General features: G+C 41.8%; 1 protein-coding gene across 1 annotated transcript in view; it reads left to right on the top strand.

Annotated features, from left to right (window-relative positions):
• Positions 1-20,309, top strand: part of galntl6.S (polypeptide N-acetylgalactosaminyltransferase like 6 S homeolog) — a 578,928-nt gene that overhangs the window by 7,657 nt on the left and 550,962 nt on the right. The window lies entirely within an intron of this gene.

The raw sequence follows: 20,309 nt of genomic DNA, 5'->3' as shown, positions 1-20,309 counted from the left end.
CTTGTCACAGGGGGTCACCATCTTGGAAAGTGTCTGTGACGCTCACATGCTCAGTGGGCTCTGAGCAGCTGTTGAGAAGCTAAGCTTAGGGGTCGTCGCAAATTATCACTCAGAAAATGAGGTTGGACTGTAATACAAGCTGTTGCTACATGGCTGATTATTATTAAATTCTGATGCTAATTACACTGGTTTCTGAGCTGCCATGTAGTAATTATCTGTATTAATTATTATTCAACCTTATATTGTGACATTTCTATTCCTTGTGTACTGTATATTGTGAGTGGATCCCTAAGATCAGTAAGTGACAGCAGCACAAAGCATGTGCAGTGAATGAGCAGAAAAAAAGATCGGGAACTACTGGGGCATCTTTGGATACAAAGATCTTTACTGCTAAAGGGCTTTGGTTGCCTTGGGCTGGAACAGAAGCCCAATACATAATGTACAACATTTCTAGCTCCTTCTTTAGTTAAGCTCTAGTTCTCCTTTAAAATCCTGCTCCTGTTTAAGTAATAAATAAGTGGTACCTCATACATTATGCACATGCCAACACACCCCTATATATATAAAGCAGGCACACTATGCATTGTTCAGAAGCTTCCCTCACAAAATGAAATGTTATTATGTAAGTTATACCACTAAAATTTTAACTTTATTAACATTGCACTTTTTTTAAAACAAGTTTTCCGTTGGGCTTATGTAGAGAAAGTGCATAAACACTGTCTGAACTTCCAGAAATAAATAAATATTTTTTCTTTTGAAAGACAGACATGCGTGATTCTACAGATTGCAAGGAAACTATGATATTTGCTTGGATCCCCTTAGGTTCACAGTGTAATCCAACCTCTTTTACCTCATTCCATTCTGGTATTTGAAGTCCCTCTGTTTTCCAAAGAATCTGTGCTTCACCCACTATGGAAAGCAGAGGGAATTCATGTCCCAGAATCCATCAATTCAGAATGGAAAAAAGTAAGGGAGGGGTTGCTTTAAACCATTTCAGATACTTCCTTTCAATTTGTGGAATCAGGTATGTCTGTGTAAAAAAAAAACAAAAAAACATTTATATTAAGTTCAGTTGATATTTCCTTTATTTATTATCCCTTGAAGAGTTCTGCTAACTTTCCTTTCTAAGGGAAAAACATCAGGTATTTCTTAAATGTTCTTCCCCTTAGACAGTAAAGGTTGAAGACATGTCTAATTGTGTGATTTAAAATTAAAAAGTGTGCATGCAGTGGGATCCAGCTTTGTTAATGACCTAAGAACGAAGAAAGAAGCTTTTATCATTATTATCAAATGTTAAATTGACAGCGATACCAACCCAGCACTTTTTAAATTTGGGTGTATCTTGGCCATGGTCCATTGCACCCTTTGCTGTGTTCCTTATTGCACTGCCCTACCTGGTTTTGGGTGTGTTTGCTTTTTAATGGCAAAGTTTAACTGTAATTTGCAAACTATAGGTGGTGGATGACTGATCACTGTGTTCAACTACTGTTCTTTGCCTTGGCTAAACCCTTCTTCCTAGACTGAATAAGCTCCACCAGGAACATCACTAGTAGTCTGTTTAAAAGTGATTTGTCAGGCAACTGCACTTATTCAGGTTAGTTCCAATGGTTGTAAATAATCCCCGCTGTGTACAATATGTTGCCATCTATTGTGCCTTTTCTGCACCAAAGGAGTTATGAAAGAGCTTCTAAGTAGGAAGCTTTCTTCCTATAAACTGGAAAGGGTTAGGAAAAATAATAGGAGCTTGCTTTGAGGAGAGATTGGATGATATTGATTTGCTATATTAATCCTCTTTCCTCATTACTATCCCTGGCTGTTACACTTCTACAACAAAGTGCACTGGTTCTGTTTCGGCTTGTACTAGAATTCTGATTATAAGTGAAACTGCTAGACACGCGATTACTTCTATTATGTTGGTTATTTGGTTGAATATGTTCATGACAAATAACATTTGTTATCTATATTGTTTAGGAAGGATTCCATAGGAAATGTGATATTAAAACTGTTGGAACCAACCTCTCTGAAACCTTTTTGCGTACATTAGGGTATGTGACCCTTTAGCGTTTGTCCCACAAGCTTTTTGTGCTTTAGTTGCCAGTAAGACCACTTCAGTGGCTGAATATAGTTGTTTGTCTAACATATATGTGGCTCTGCACCCCCAGGGTATTAAAACCCTAAATAAAGAAAAAATTGGAAGAAATTCAATTTTTTTTTGTGGATTTAGCTTTAGATTTGTCTTTGTCCCTATAGGAACATACAATAATCGCAGCGATGTGTTGAGCCAATTTCTACTGTTTTATAGAAATACTTAGAGGTGCAAATGCATAAGTCATAGTTGTAATTCTGCAGTTTTAATATTCCTAAAGTAGGTATACAATCCTTTTTTATATGTGAAACAAGAAGGAATAACAGACTTTTCAATGCTGTATCAAGAATACCAGTGTTCACAAAGCCGCAAGGAGTTTATAATCCATGCCACTCATTTGTCAGGAATAATAATTGTATTTCACATGTCTAATTAATTCAAATTATAATGATACAAATCCTAATATAGTATATTATGCATTTCCTTTTCTGTTGTGTTCATTAGCTTATAGTAAATGTCAGAAGATGTCATAGGGTTCCCTTTCAATCGTCAGAAGTTTTCCCATATGAACTGCAAAACAGGTTGAAACTTACTGTATAACTGCCTTCCCACCCACAGGCTATTTTTTACTCGATGTGATTGAGTGTTGAGTAATGCTGTGCCCATTACCTTGATTCACTTTGCTGCAATGTGATTATAGACCCATAAGATAAACCTCATTTCTATAGTTACTGGAATTATTTTATTACTACTGTACCATAAGCTATACTACAATATTATAAGTGCTGCAACATCGTTTCCTTACTCTCTTGAACAGAGCAGGCCAATTCTCCAGGCCCATACTGCATAGACAGACCAGGGATTGATTTTGACCTCAGTAATGGACTAGTAAATTGGTTTGCACTAAAGTTTATAGTAGGTCAGTTCAAAGGTTTTGCAGTTGCACTGAAGTTGCAACCTAGGTCCAAATCATCCTGAACCAAAACTGACATCTCTACACATCCTTCTTTACATGGAAAGCCTATGCACCTACATTTTTAGGAGACCAGTTCAATCCCAGGGAATATTTTTGTACCCTTAAAAGCCAGAACCAATTATATTGCATCAGAATTGAACAGGGGTTCTGCTGCCATGAGCCAAGTTGAGAAACTCGGCTCAGTAGGCAGCAGTCAATAAGTTAATGGTGCGGCCACTCCTGGTAACGCCAACAGCCAAAATTTCCAGAATGTCAGCTCTTCTAGTGCAGAGAATACTGTTGCTCTTTCTGCTGTTGTGATGCTACCCCCTCTGCCCACAACAATGCAGAAAATATGGTTTAATAGTTTCACATAGACATAGTTGTATTCATTGCTGGGTTATTGGTTTTGGGCATAAATATTTAGTGATGTGCAGTTGACCCAAAGTCTGCTTTGACCCCCCACCCAACCTAACCATTGTGGATTAGGGTTGAATGTGGAACTGGGGAAGTATACTCCACTAGTCCTTAAGATTACTTGTATTGGAACCAGAGGCATGCACAGAGGTACTGTACAGACTGAGAAAACAAGGGGATGGTTTGGGAGTGGGTCCTAAAATGCTAACATTTTTCAGGTTAGGTTTGAGTGCAGTAATAATTTAAGACTGATTTATTATCACACTAATTTATTTTACTATATTTAGTAATTGTTTTTAGCAATGAATCCCCTAAGTTAGCATTCTGTATCTTTCTGTAATGTAGGGTATTCCAAACCCTTAACTAATTCCAAAAACCATGGCTCCCTCTTCTGCCTATAGCAGCTGCCTTTGGCTTCGGGAGGAGCCCTATGCTACTCAGATGCCACCAGCACTTAATGTGAGAGGACCAAGGAGAGAGTTATGGGCAGACTTGGGAACTGAATGTATAGAAGGGATGGGGGAGCAGTCAGCGTAGATGTGGAACAGGCTGGGTCAATACCAAACTGTCAATGTGGTACCAAATCAGGAGCAGAAGCGAAGTCAAGGTCACAGGCTGAGGTCAACACTAAACAGTAATGCGGTACAAAATCAGGATCCAAAGAATGGTCAGTAACAAGCAGCAGAATGGCAGGACAGACAGGCAAGGGTCAAGAACAAAGATCTGACCTGGAAACCACACCCAGGTTCTATGGAATAGACCTTACATTGGGGAGTGAATGTTTGGTCGAGGCCCCTTTAAATAGTCTAATTTTGTGGCAGAACATGAACAACGAAAGGTGCAACTTAGTAAAAAGACGCACACGCATAGATGTGCACATAAAAAGTTGGAGGTGGCTTACATTTACGCGCAGAAGAAGTTAGTGCTGCGGGTGTCCCCACAGGGAGTTGGCGGGCATCCCTGCTGGCCCACTGGACTATGGCTGTGTATAAACTTTGATGTATGTAGCAATAACATATACATGTACCAGTCTTATTTGTGCTAGGTTCAGATAGATGATTTGCGTATCAGAATTTGCCACAGTCGTCACTTGTTTGTGTATATGTGTCTATTTGTATGACTGAAAGCATTTTCTAGTTGAAATGATTTATTCAAAAGATCAATATTTATTTCATGGCCATAGAAACCAAAAAAGAGATAAATAATGGTGATTTAAATGTAGTGAATGGCTTCATTTTTATTATTCAGGTGCAGTAAGTCATTTTGAATGAATGTAAGAATATCTTAGATTTACAGTGTTGAGCATTACTTGTTCACCTAAAGAGGTCCCTTGACTGCGTAATTTTCTCAGTAGATGGCACTGTTGCCTTCATTGTCCCTGTTTGGCTCTCAGACATTGCATTTATTGCTTTATCTGCTGCTTTGTTTACATCTCAGCCGTCATTGGGTATATGTCTCATTCTGTAACATAACTAATATTGTTATTTTCCTTGTACTGCACTAAGTTTCACTACTGAAAGTTTTAAACAACAGGCTTTCTATTATTCAAAGAGGATACTTACTTTGTAAAAAGGAACAATTGTTCAAAAATATTCTATAGCATTATTTCCTCTTATAGTGCACTTGGCTGTTTCCTTCCTCTCATTTCTCTACTGGTACTTTAGATTAATGTGCATTTAGCTGAGTTCCATAAGCCACCTGCTTAGTGGAGACAATTTAAACACTTTTTAAATACGGGGAATTCGTTTTCCTATAGTTTCTATAACTTTTCATGTGGAATAAAAGGATTTTGCCAATTTATGGAATAAGGTAAAATAGTTACTGACATGCATTATAAACATTTATCATTTATATCATTATATCATTATATATAATTATATATAATTATAATCATTATATCAATTATATTATTTATGTATAATCATTTCAATTGTCTCTGCAATTTTTCACCCGTTTCGCGAATTTCGCTGGGAAATTTCGCTGGGAAATTTCGCGGGACCAATTCGCCCATCACTAGTAATAGTTACTGACATGAATTATAATCAACAATATATTAAGTCATGTAATGCATATCTCAGCAACTAAAACCACACAAAAAATGAAGATTTTTTTTAAAGTCTTGGTTTATGCGGATTTAACATAATAACACTGCTTACTGGAAAAGTCATAATTTTGCAACAAACGAGGCAGCATTTTTTGCCATTAAAATCCACAATAATTGTCCACAAATAGTTTAATCTTTCTAAATAAAAGTTCCCTTTTTTTAAATTGCACCTTTAAATAAATGTACATTATATATTATTGATGCAATTGTGAGCAGCTTTTCAATTGGTCTTTACAGGGCTGTCAACTACCCCAATTTTCCCAGTAGTCTCAATTTTCCCAGTCTGGTCTCCCGTCACGGTACACAATTCCCCCAGATTTTCAGTTTAGCGCATTTACAGTAATAATTTAATGCCGCTGAAGGGCTTAGGGCACATGCTTAGCAAGGAAAAGTTTAGTTGGAAAGTTGACAGGTCTTTATTAGTTATTTAGTATGGTTTTTGAATTATTGACTTTCCGATTCTGATTCTTTCTGTCAAGATACCAGACCTCCAGGAGGGCAAGGTTGTACTGTGAGGGAACTAGGCACCACTAAAGACTATCAGAGGCAGCTTGAAACTAAAAATCCTGGGCTACTACTAGCCTGACAACCAAACAAGCGTTAGACTGTGAAGCTTCAATTGCATTATTATTTATTATTGCTTGTGCCTTTTTTTTCAAACCTGGTGGGCCCTGGCCCTCGTGGGTGGAAAACCCTGGCTGATGCCCTCTCACCTCCCCACCAGTGGCGGAACTACCGGGGGAGCAGGGGGTGCGAGCGGGCCAGGGCCGGCACCCCCTCAGGGCCCCCCGGCAACTCAAGCGCCACTGACAAATGCAGCTGTAAGGAGGGTCCCGGCTGCGCGTCATGCACCAGGGCCCGCCCCCCTCTAGGCCACATGGCCACAAACAAGTATGTGCTAGGTGTGCTGGGGAGGACCAGAGAGGAATGAAGTGGCAGCCCTGGTGGCTCTCTATTCCCTAGTCTATTCCCCAGTCTGATACTGACTGGAGAATTTTACAGAATTTAGGATTCAAGATTAGAGTAGAGTATCAAGCCTGAGAGCTGCAAAACTGTAAACAATGCATAGTCAGCAAAAAAAAATAAAAGACAATGTAGACCAATTGCTGTTTAGAACATATTTTAAAATGAACCACACCTTTAATTCTTGGAGCACTAAAAGCTTTTCCATTCAGAAATTGTGGGGCCTGGACTAAGCTGTGACCTTTATAAAACATACACATATTCCTCAGATCTGTACAATTGATTGGGAAAAACACAAACAAGAATGGACGTAGACATGAGGTCAAAGAGTCTACAAACTAGGGGTTGGTCTTGATGGAGGGCCCCAAACTGAATGCCATTTTGAACAATATATGAAGTGAATACTTGCTGTCCTGATTATACTGTCGATTATAGAAGGGTGTCATATTTGTCTTTATATATTTATAATCTGCAAATGATCTATGGTGGCCCCTACCAGATGCTACAGAGCAAAGGCAAACTTGAAGTCTGAAAAAATCATGCCTCTGATCAGCCAATAATGTACAGGGTTGAGATAACAGATATCCCTGGCTAATTATAGCAACCGACCAAAGATGTGGCAATGGTTAATGAATATGTAAATATTACTGATGAAGTAGGCTTATTTGTCGCATCTGGCACACAACCAAACCTTCTCACATGAACTGGATACATCAATAAAGTCTGCTTTATCTTTTTATTGGCTAAATATGCTCTGAATGAAAAATATAAAATACTGAAAATGCAGGATTAATTTTTATGTGCGATGTGCTTTCATTTCATACATACTCAACCACTACACCAGTTTGTCCCATTGTCTGTATAAATGTGTTACTGGCTGCACATGCAGATATGGCTTTGCTTTGTCTAACAATTATCTGTCTCCCATTTCATAGTCCTCCTTATCTACTTCCACAGCTGCCCTATCAGTCTGATCCTTTGTAATAATTCTGTCAATGGGAAGGACTGAGGACATTGTTTTTTTAGCAGCATGGTCTGATGCACGTGGCAATAACAGAAGTAACAGGTAATGGCAGAAGACCAGGCACAGGAAAAGAAAATGTATGACATTTGGATTACAGTAAAACATTTATTATGATTATCAAATTGGGCGTCCATTGAATCAGAGGGCAAAATCTTGCCACGTTGGCCATTTGTCTGAAAGTCAAAATATTTGGTCCCTCCACATTCTTGGTAAGGGCAATAAAAGTTATTAGCATTCCTGTTCCTTGCACCTTAAATAGTTGATTGGCAACTTCATGACATTATGAATGGTTATACCACCATGTTGGAAACGTACAAGTGCACATTTTACGCCTTACTAGAGACTGCTTCTTTTAGTTCTGCACCCACACTCCATTCCCTAAAGGCTGCAAACTAACAAATGCAGTTTTAAGGTCTCAGTGTATGTACAGTATTCTTTATTACTTCTAATCTTTTTTTAAAGGACTTCTCGTTATACACAGAACTACAGCAGCTTTGAGCCCTTTAGCTATAAATGTGATGCCTGAGACACAGAGGGATGGATTGCTCAAGGCCATCATGAGCTGGTAATAGATTCAACCCCAGGCCTGTCAGAGAAAAGCAACTAAACCAATGAAACATTCTGACTAACACAAAAATATGATCAGCAGGTAATAGCTTTAGGCAACTGAAATTCTAGATAAGGGATTTTCATCTTCTGTTAAAAAATGAACTTTTATCATCCACCTATAAATTAACAGTAAATACCTCTGTCATATTTAGTTGTATGGTACCATTTTCCTCCTCTAGTAAAGACTCTTAGATTAGAAATATAAATGAAAGCCTTGTTAAGGAAACATTTCTGTTAGTGAAGAATAGAAATTTAGAGCAGGTTATTTAACAAAGTCAGGATTTCTGAGTTAACAATTATACCATATCAAGGTTACAGTCATGCAAAAATGTCAGCTATTGTATATTTTGCCTACTATGGCTGGGTGAAATGAAGTCTGGGACTTTGAGAGTAGGATGATTCTGTTGGTACATTTGCAGGGTCAGACTAGGCCATCACCCCCCAGCTCTCATGAGCTTCACCGGCTGAGACCCTTTCCCTGACTGAAGCACTGTGACTCTCCAACCTCCATCCCTGACCATCATTGCTGCCGTGATCTCCCTCTCTGGCCCCAGTGGCTGGCAAGTGAAGGAATAGGTACACGTGGGGGGCCGGGTGGGGGTTGTGGCTTGAATGAATTGGCCAGAGTGGAGTTGTTGCTGGGAGGAGCAGAGGAGGTTTGTGACTGGGGGGTCGAAGGGGGTTGCAGCTGGGGGGCCCAGGGGGTTGACAGAATGATATTTTTCAGAAGTGGAGCTCCAAATTTGCTCATTGCTTGCAAAAAATTAACAGGGGACAATGCCTACAGTGAAGTACATATGGAGGTCTAGGCAAAATATATTTTCATGGGGAAGCTATGAACATACATTTCATGGACATATACGTTTGCATCTATTATGTTTAACTTGCTTAGTTAGAGGCTCCTACATTTCTTTGAGTTCAAGCCCCCCCATTTGTGAACTGAAATTTGTTCAGGGCCCCCCAAACTTTACAAGATTACAGATATAGCAGTCCAATGATAATTAATGGCAAAAGTCAACCTAAATGTTGTACATGCTGACTCCGCATTCACTGCCTTCCACTGTAGAGAGAAGTACCCAAGATGAAAACACCCAAGGAACCACTGTCCCAACTTCGTTGCACAGAACTGGCACACTAGTATCAGACACTGGGGCAAATTTACCAAAAGACGAAATAACTAACAAGGGCGAAAATTTGCCAGCGTGACGTCATTTCAGTACTTTGGTCACTGGCGTAACTTCGCTAGGGAAGGAGATAGACTCTACCGGTAATTCGCTCCCTAACGCCTGGCAAATTTGCACTCTGGTGAAGTGCAATAGTCCCAAAAAAACGCTGGCGTCTTCCTTTATCAATTTCAGAAGTCACTTGAAAATCCAGGGATATTTCTGATATGATATACAGGGCTGCACTGATTGCATTCTAATTAAACTGCAAACCCTTCCAGCTGGATTTTATAGTGTATTTCAGTCCTTCACATGATCTAGTAAACGTATTCCAGATTCCCATTTTCTTTGTATTGCTCTACATAGGCAGGTTTTTGTTTATTATAAAATGTATATTTTAAATTCCATTTTAATAGAGTCAACATTCAGCTAGTTAATTATATGTATTAAAAATTGCCTTTTCTGATTCAATGCTCTTATACTGTATAGATGGCTACAACTACAATCTCAGCCAAATCATGATGGGACGTAGAATGAAACAGGCATTTAGGGGCTGATTCACTAAGGGTCGAATATCGAGGGTTAATTAACCCTCGATATTCGACTAGGAATTGAAATCCTTCGACTTCGAATATCGAAGTCGAAGGATTTAGCGCAAATACTGCGATCGTACGATCGAAGGATTATTCCTTCGATCGAACGATTAAATCCTTCGAATCGAACGATTCAAAGGATTTTAATCCAACGATCGAAGGAATATCCTTCGATCAAAAAAACTTAGGAAAGCCTATGGGGACCTTCCCCATAGGCTAACATTGACTTCGGTAACTTTTAGCTGCCGAACTAGGGGGTCGAAGTTTTTTTTAAAGAGACAGTACTTCGATTATCGAATGGTCGAATAGTCGAACGATTTTTACTTTGAATCCTTCGATTCAAAGTCATAGTCGTAGTCGAAGGTCGAAGTAGCCCAAAAAATAATTCGAAATTCTAAGTTTTTTTACTTCGAATCCTTCACTAGAATTTAGTGAATCGGCCCCGTGTATCAGGGACAAAAAAAGTATTTTTTTAAAATACAAAAGCAGTTACAGAAAACTCTCTCCCAACACTTTTCTAAATTTGTGCACATTGCTTCCCAGGCACAAATGAAAAGCTATTACTTTGATTATTGAGATCCTTTTATTGAGTGCCTAACAGGAAGGAAATAGATAATAGATCATTGAATTTGAATTATTTGGACAGAATAAAATGCACAGTTCTTTTTCAGTATTGTTCGTATGCCATCACGGGGCTAACTTACAGAATAAACTTCAGGGAAGTAGCCTTTATCATTTTTATGAATCAGTCTTCCAGCTGTTAGAATCAAACCTAAAGAATATTAATTCAAGAAACTACAGAACTCAGTTGACATTTATGTGTTAATCTTCTTGGGCACCTTACATACTGAATAGCAGGGATATGACCTCTTCTGTATAATAATAAATAAGAATGCTTTGGTAGTTTCTAACATTCTCAGAAGCTATAGAAATTGGTACATTATAGTAATGGGGAAAAGCAGAAAATGTTTCATTATGTTTGTCATGCGCAAGGTTTATAATCTTTATCAAAAATTGTTTTGAAATTCTAATTAGCCTCTTCTGACATTTGGTAATTAACACTCATAATTATGATGTTCCAGGTACATGAATTACTTAACATTAGAAAATTACTCTGCACAAGCAACATTATTATAGTACAGTAGTACATCCAGTATTCATGTGACACATTTAGCAAAGTGGTGCAGCATTTTAAAGTGTGGCCTGAATGCTCCTGGTTATTACAGAGCAGAATTATTTAAGTAAAGATTCAAACAAACGTCTGATGCACACAATTTGAAAGAACAGATGGATTGCTGCTGGTACAGAATTAGCTAAAGGGGTGGTTCAGGTTTAAGTTAACTTTTAGCATGTTATAGAATGGCTAATTCTAAGATTTTTTTCAGTTGCGCTTCATTTTTCATTTTCCAGCTTTCAAGAAGGGGAGGAGGGGTCACTGACCCCATCTAAATATCAAATGCTCTGTAAGGCTACAAATGTATTGTTATTGCTATGTTCAGTGTGGGACTGGAATATCAGGGGCCCACCAGAAAACTTTAGATGGTGGGCCAACCAGTAAACCATGACCATGGGCCCACTTCCCAAACTATTTTTCCTCCTCTCCTCACTCAACCTCTTTATTCTCCTAGTCTTTTATATCTACTTACTATACTTTATTCTTCCATTATTCTTTTTTTACCATAAAGGAATAGGGAATGACTAAGAAATAGGTTAAATTGTTAAAAGCAAGAGGCCAACTGACACCTGGGCCCACCGGGAGTTTTCCTGGTATCCCGGTGGGCCAGTCCGACACTGGCTACGTTGTATTGCTCATCTTTCTATTCAGACCTCTCCTGTTCATGTTTCAGTCTCTTATTCATATCAACGCATGGTTTGTTGTGTCATTTGAGCCTTAGCAAATAGATTGCTGAAACTGCAAACTTGTATCATATTTTTTGGAAAGTACTTTAAAATGTACATATAGGATACTTCTTGGAGATTCAAGTTTCAAAACACTGCTATGAGCCATTTTTCTTTTGCACAATATTTATATATAAAATATTGAAAAGTTGTATTCAGAGGAGGTGGGTGTGCTTTTCTCTCACAGCCCTTAATTTAACCAACGTTCTTTAGATTGGTATTTGTATGTTACTAAATTAAATATAATTAGTAACCATGTATACAATTGTAAAATTATAAACATACACACACATACCATATGTCTTAGGAAAAATGCACAAAGCACAATATAATGCCACACAGAACACGTCCACTACAAAAGACCACCTGTAAAAGATACAGTTTGTCATAGAAAGCATTGTATTCTCTAAAATGTGTGATATAATGGATTCAAATATGACTCAAGTGTGTTTTTGGTAACATGAAGCCCTGGAGTTACTGCCACCATCTTCTCTGTAATTATAAAACAGTACCTTGTACTTGTTGATCCCTACTAAGATATAATTAATTATTTTTGGAGGCAAAACAGTCCTAATATTTTCAGCTTGACCTGACTTATATGCTTTAGAAATAGAAAATGGTATTGAAAGGAACCATAGGTTATATAGGCCTCAGAGACCTCAGACTTAGATTCCACACCTCAGAGGAAGGATACATTTTTTCCTGACCCCAAACTGACAACTTGTACTATGAGCTATCTTCCATAACCCTGTATTCACTCCCTTGCTAAAAAGCCATCCAACCCCTTCTTAAAGCTATCTAATGTATCAGCCCGTACAACTGATTCAGGGAGAGAATGCCACATCTTCACAGCTCTCGCTGTAAAAAAAAACCCTTCTGAATATTTAGGTGGAACCTCTTTTCTTCTAATCGGAATGGGTGACCTTGTGTCAGCTGGAAAGACCTACTGGTAAATAAAGCATTAGAGAGATTATTATATGATCCCCTTATATATTTATACATAGTTATATCAACCCATAAGCGCATTTTCTTGTGAACAACCCCAACTTGGCCAGTCTTTTCCTCATAGCTAAAATTCTGAAAAAAATCAGAGCACAAGTCACATGACCAGGGGCAGCTGGGAAATTGACAAAATGTCTAGCCCCATGTCAGATTTCAAAATTGAATATAAAAAAATCTGTTTGCTCTTTTGAGAAATGGATTTCAGTGCAGAATTCTGCTGGAGTAGCACTATTAACTGATGCGTTTTGAAAAAAACATGTTTTCTGATGGCAGGATCCCTTTAACATGTTGTGCAAAAAACAAAATCTGTAAATTGTCTGTTTAAAAGACAAATTCACAAAAGTGGAGATAGAGGTTTGTGAATTTGGTGGCAAAGCCGACATTTTTATCTCCACTTTTATTTTGCCTCGGTATCACCACTTTTGTGAATTCTCCCCTATGCCTGGAGATAGTAGGGAGAGAGGCCAGTGGAGCAGGCGATAGGGGCTTTCAGCTGTAGGGTGATTTTAGTTCTCCTTTAAAGGGGTGCAGTATAGTCCATGTCACAAAACCGACTCACTCAACCACACTTAACTCTTGGGTTTGGCTACAAGGGGTTACAATCAGTCTCTCAATCACCTTACACACAGGTTAGACTAACATCAGACACCCCAAAAACACACCAACACCCACAAAGTTCATTCGCTGCCACCATCTATCATTAACAGGCGATAGAAACCTAATGTGACTATTCCCCTGCCCTCTATAACAGGTAATAACTCACACTACACAATACATCAAACACTCTCTCCTATGGTAGTTACTCAGGGTAAGATCCTACAAGTCTAACAAGCACTCCAGCAGCCAAAAGGTTAATCTACATTCAAACACACTTTCCTGCTAGCCGTACTAGTTATCCAACATACAAATAGGCAACTTTCCCTTTCCACACATACGAAGAGTTCATACACGTAGGCACAAGCATTCATATGGGCAATGAGTTCGTTTAGAGCACAAGGACTAACGTATTAAATGATATTTAATATTTAAAAGAAACAGTGCATATATATAAAAATGATATTACAAAGATGACAGTTGCAAATACAGTAAATAAAATAAAAGGGAGTAAAAACACAAAGAAAACCCTTACTTTACCAAGTTTTGAAGTTGTCAGTGTATTTCCTCTGAGGCACGAGTTGGAAGCTGGACATACAATCCACTGAATAAATGGAGCCTCCTTGTATGACAATGTGATATTGGGAATGTCACCTTTTTATTTCCTGCTGGGACACTCCCCTCATTACCTTATGCATGAGGTAGGAGTGCCCAGGAACATGTCATTTACGACCCCCTGCAGGGGGTTTGCTACTCTCAGGCAATATTCCCCAATATCCCTTAATAAAATATGGGTACTTGCCAGTACCCAATACTATAATAAAAACATGGGCAGGCTGTGATCCATATGTGGGCAAGAAGAACAATACCAAACACTAATAGGTTCCCACTTTCCAGTACCCCAGGAACCAGCCCTACTAACAGGTGGGTATAGGCTAGCCCTGTTTGGTATTGTTAGGAAGCATGTGACCTCCTCATAACCAATATGTAAGTTATGAGGTTGTGAATCCTATGACACAGGAGATATGGATACTTTCCTATAATCCATAATTTCTACTAGCTATCCCCCCCTGCTGCTCTAGGTCCACAGCTCTGTTCTTTGATCAGCCGATCAAAGAACAGACTGGCCCAGCTTCCTTGCCCAAATGGTGTGGCTCCAGACCGTCTCAGATGACAGATATGGATGTCACCTTTCCACAGCCCCCTGGTGAGATATAAAATTAAGGGTCTCTGTGTGAGCCTGAGACTGAGTAATTAAAGTATTAACTTTTAAAATGCCAGTGCAAGGTGGCCCTGGCATGACACCTCCCCCCTCAGGAATGGGTACAGAGGATGGCCTATCGGCCTTCCCCTGTGCCCACTAGCTCAGCACAGTCTCCCTGTCTGGAAAGACCATCTGCATTCCCATGCTCACTGCCCTTTTTGTGCTGTATAGTGAAGTCATATTGCTGAAGGATTAAACTCCATCTGAGGAGTTTCCCATTATCCCCAGCTACTTTGTTTAACCAGCTTAGTGGATTGTGGTCTGTGATAACCGTGAAATTGCGCCCATAGAGATAGGGTTGTAATTTCTGCAAGGCCCAAACTACAGCTAAACATTCCTTCTCTACAGTGGCATAGGCCACTTCCCTGGGTAACAGTTTCCTGCTCAGGTATATAACAGGATGTTCTTCCCCTTTACTGTTAACCTGGCTTAGGACAGCTCCCAGGCCATAGTTAGAAGCATCAGTCTGTACCACAAATCTGCGGGTAAAGTCAGGAGCTTGTAGAACAGGGGCACTGGCCAGGCTAGTCTTTAGAGTCTTAAAAGCCTGGTCACAATCGGCTGTCCATTCCACTAGACGGGGTAGCTTCTTTTTGGTCAGGTCTGTTAGGGGTTTGGCCAAGGTGCTGTAATTTGGGACAAATTTCCTATAGTACCCCGCAGTGCCCAGAAAGGACATTACTTGCTTCTTTGTCTTAGGGGTGGGCCAATTTGTAATTGCCTCTACTTTCCCTGGCTCAGGACGAAGTGTACCGCTCCCCACTCTGTGTCCCAAGTACTGCACTTCAGTCATCCCTATTTGGCATTTCTCAGGCTTAATAGTTAAGCCTGCCCCCTGGATCCTGTCTAGCACTTGGGACAGGTGAGCCAGATGCTCCTCCCAAGAGTTGCTAAAGATGGCGATATCATCTAGGTATGCCACCGCAAAGCCTTCTAGTCCACCCAGTAGTTGATTTACCAATCTTTGAAACGTGGCGGGGGCGTTTTTCATGCCAAAGGGCATTGTTTGGAACTCATACAACCCAAAAGGTGTTATAAATGCTGACCTTTCCTGTGCCTCTGGAGACATTGGGATTTGCCAGTATCCCCTACTTAAGTCCATTATTGTAATGTACTGGGCGCCAGCCAACTGATCCAACAATTCATCTATCCTGGGCATAGGATACGCGTCAAAGGTGGTGACTAAATTTAGTTTCCTGTAGTCCACACAAAACCTAGTAGTACCATCCTTCTTTGGAACTAGAACTACAGGGGAAGCCCATGGGCTGTGGGATGGCACAATTACACCAAGCCCTATCATCTCCTCTATTTCCCGCTGCAGGTTCTCCTTTACTTCCAGGGATACCCGGTAGGCCATCTGCCTGATAGGGCGATTATCCCCGGTGTCTACATGGTGTATGGCTAGTGAGGTTCTGCCAGGTTTTCCGGAGAACGTACTAACATAAGAGTTAAGTAACCCCATCACCTGAGTTCTTTGGTTAACGGTGAGCATGCTGCTGACCTGTGACCCTCCTATGCCCTCTGTTCCCTGGGCCATCGCAACTAAATCTAGTAAAGGATCAGAACCTGATTCCTCAGCCATACCACAAACTGGCATTACAGAGACCTCCCGCTCATAATGGGCCTTGATCATGTTTACATGATAGACCTTTTTTCTTTTCCCATCTTCATCTAGGGCAATTACGTAATTCACATCATTAGCCCGTTCCAGAATAGTGTATGGGCCTTCCCAGGCAGCCTGTAGCTTATTCTGACGCATTGGCACCAGGACCCACACCTTCTGTCCTGCTTCATAAACCCTTTCTCTGGCATGGCGATCATACCATTGTTTCTGGTAGGCCTGTGCCTGGGTTACATTGTTATGTGCCAATCCCGTCAATGCCTCCATCTTTTCCCGGAATCTTATTACATATTCAACTACTGACACCTCAGGAGTATCTAGCTTGCCTTCCCATGCCTCCCTTACCAGATCTAAGGGGCCACGTACCCTCCGCCCATATAACAGTTCAAATGGGGAAAAGCCAGTGGATGCCTGTGGTACCTCTCTGTAGGCAAATAGGAGGTGTGGGAGATAACGCTCCCAGTCCTTCCCTTGGGATTCTACAAAGGTCTTTAGCATATGCTTTAGGGTGCCATTAAAACGTTCACACAGGCCGTTAGTCTGGGGTGGTATGGGCTGGCAATTAGGTGGTTCACCTGTATTTTCTTACACAGGCACTGCATCAGGTTAGACATGAATTGAGTCCCCTGATCAGTGAGCATTTCTTTGGGAAACCCCACTCTTGAAAATATGCTTAAGAGGGCATCAGCAACCTTGTCTGCCCGGATGGAGGATAGGGCTACTGCTTCTGGGTACCGGGTAGCATAGTCTACCACAGTGAGAATAAACCGTTTCCCCTGAACTGCTGGGTATAGCTAAGGGCCCTATGAGGTCCACAGCTACCCTTTGGAAGGGTTCATCAATAACTGGTAACGGAACTAATGGGGCCCTTCCCATGTCTCCATTTTTCCCCACTCGCTGACAAGTGTGGCACGAACGACAGTAATTGGCAATGTCTGTACCCATGTTAGGCCAATAGAAATTATGTACTAAACGGGCCTTGGTTTTCTGTACCCCTAAATGCCCAGCTAGGGGGATTTCATGAGCTATTCTTAGAAGCTGTTCCCTAAATTGCAAAGGCACCACTAGTTGCCTGTCACTTACCCACTTCTCTGGTGTAGTTGTAGGCATGGATTCCCTGTACAACCTATTTTCATGCCAGTATATTCTTTCTTTATCAGTCTCAGCAGGGGGTTGGGCTGCAAGGCCTCTCATCTTTTCGAGGCTGGCATCGGTCAGGAGGGCTGCCTCAAATTCCCGACCGCTTGCCTCAAACCTGGGGATCTGGTGTGAGTGTGAGCAGGGCCCCAGAAGCTGGAACCCCCCTGTCCTCTGGGTCAGGACACAGCAACGCTACAGGCAGGGGACTTCCTTCAGAGGGGCCCTCCTCCCCACTCAGTGACAGACCCTCCAGCCCTGTACCCCCAGTCTGATACTGGCTTGCCCTTACAGACTGCTGCCGGGTTACTGCTGCAACACAAGGGAGGTTCCCCCCTCCCACATCACAGTGGCTTGCTACTGGGAATCCCCCTACACTCCCTGTGAAATTGTTCTCCCCCCGAGATAGAGATGGGATATACACTTCCCCTCCCCCCAGGTCTATGCATGGGGATTCAGCTGGCTCTAATACAGAATTGCATGCAAACACATCCTGATTTCCCTCCCAGCCCCCATCACAATCAACATCATTATCAGATACCTGTAGATGAGCAGGATTCACGTAGGGCTCTGCTGGCTCCAGAGGGTCCCCTGCGGGCACATACTGTGACACCAACCTGCCCAAGTCAGTACCCCAGTAACACATTAGTAGGGATGGTTTCCGACACCCCTACCTCCCGCAACCCCCTCCCTGCTCCCCAATCCAGGTAAACCCGTGCCATGGGCACTGCAGGATGGACTCCCCCAAATCCTGTGACAGCCATGGTCTTCCCGGGAATAATATCCTCACAGTTTACTAGCTCTGGGCGCACTAAAGTCACCTCTGCTCCTGTGTCTCTGAGTCCCACAGTTACCTGAGTGCCCACGGTAACCGGCTGCAGATTGTCCTTGTGGCTCCCCTCTGTCCCAGCAACAAACAAAACAGAAGGAGATGGGCCAGGGGGTTTTCCAGGTGGTGTAGGTTTCCTTTTGTCAGGGCAGACATGACTAAGGTGGCCCACCTTATTACATATAAAACAGCGGCGTGCATCCACCTGTCCCGGCCTTACCCCTGGGCTACTTGCAGGAGCAGCTGCAGATCCCCCCGGTTTGTAAGAAGGGAAGGAGGGGCTTCCTCCTGGCTTTCCTCCTTTCCAGCTATGGGACCCTGGGTTTGGAATAGGCTTCCTGGATACTGGCATCCGGTTTGCAGTATATGCATCTGCAATTTGTGCTGCCTGATCAGCAGTTTTGGGCTCACGGTCAAGGACAAACTGCTGGACTTCCACTGGACAGATACACAGGAACTGGTCCAGTATCATCAGGTCCTCCAATTCTGTAAATGTTGAGACACTGCGACCCTGCACCCACTGATGGAAGGTGATTCTCAGCCTCCCAACCACATCAGTGTAGCTGTCGTGCGCCCCACGCTGTAGACTCCTGAATTTCTTGCGGTGTACCTCTGGGGTGAGGTTAAAGTGCCTAATTAAAGCTTTTTTTATTTCATCATAGTCCCCATCATATTCTAGTGGAAGGTCCGCAAAAACTTCCAGAGCTTTGCCCTTAAGCCCTGGGGTCAGGAAACTTGCCCACTGCTCACGGGGTAAATGAAATTGCCTGCAGGTTTTTTCAAACCCCCTCAGAAAAGTGTCCAGATCCCCATCCTTCTCCATCACGGGAAAATTCTCCAGACGGGGTTTGAAGACATTGGCCTCCCGGGAGTCACTGCTGTGAGGTGGGGCAGTACCTTTTTGGAGCCGTGCCATCTCCAGCTGGAATTGTCGTTCTGCTTGGCGCTCAGCTGCCTCCCTCTCTGCTGCTGCTGCTGCTGCTTCCCTCTCGGCTTGGCGCTCAGCTGCCTCCCTCTCTGCTGCTGCTGCTGCTGCTGCTTCCCTCTCGGCTTGGCGCTCAGCTGCCTCCCTCTCTGCTGAGGCCTGGCGTTCTGCTGCTGCAGCCTCGGCCTGCTGGTATTGCAGTATAAGTTGTAGCCGTAAGTTAGGGTCCGATGAGCCCAGCTGCTGCAAAACCAGTTGCAGAGAAGATCCTGTACCACTCTGCGAACTGTTGCTGCCACTCTCATCAGAGTGGTACTGGCCAATAGCAATGTCCATGGTTTGGCCCACCTGCCCAGTGCTGGACTCTTGGTCACTTTCAACCAGGGATGCAATAAGCCATTCCTTGGTCTGATTTGCTACTGCAATCCCTCTCTCCTCACAGAGTCTGGACAGCTGTTCCTTGCTCTGCCTCTTGTAGGATGCCATCTCAGAGGTCAATTGCCAAATAAAAGATAGGAAAGAAAAAAGAAGGGAAGGGCACTACTGTTTGCAAGTGTGTCTTTTCTAGACTATGCACTGCGTTTGTCCTTGAAGACTGTATATTCCTCGCAAGGATGTACAGTCCTTTAGTGCAAGGGTTAAACACTTAATCCAAGCACTAATGCTCTAATAAAAAATTAAATTATGCCACCGCTGCCAACCAATTGTCACAAAACCGACTCACTCAACCACACTTAACTCTTGGGTTTGGCTACAAGGGGTTACAATCAGTCTCTCAATCACCTTACACACAGGTTAGACTAACATCAGACACCCCAAAAACACACCAACACCCACAAAGTTCATTCGCTGCCACCATCTATCATTAACAGGCGATAGAAACCTAATGTGACTATTCCCCTGCCCTCTATAACAGGTAATAACTCACACTACACAATACATCAAACACTCTCTCCTATGGTAGTTACTCAGGGTAAGATCCTACAAGTCTAACAAGCACTCCAGCAGCCAAAAGGTTAATCTACATTCAAACACACTTTCCTGCTAGCCGTACTAGTTATCCAACATACAAATAGGCAACTTTCCCTTTCCACACATACGAAGAGTTCATACACGTAGGCACA

This window comes from Xenopus laevis, chromosome 1S (assembly GCF_017654675.1).
Source record: "Xenopus laevis strain J_2021 chromosome 1S, Xenopus_laevis_v10.1, whole genome shotgun sequence".
NCBI classification, from domain to species: Eukaryota; Metazoa; Chordata; class Amphibia; order Anura; family Pipidae; genus Xenopus; species Xenopus laevis.
Note: the sequence above shows the minus strand (reverse complement) of the source record. Positions and strands in the feature narration are given on the sequence as shown.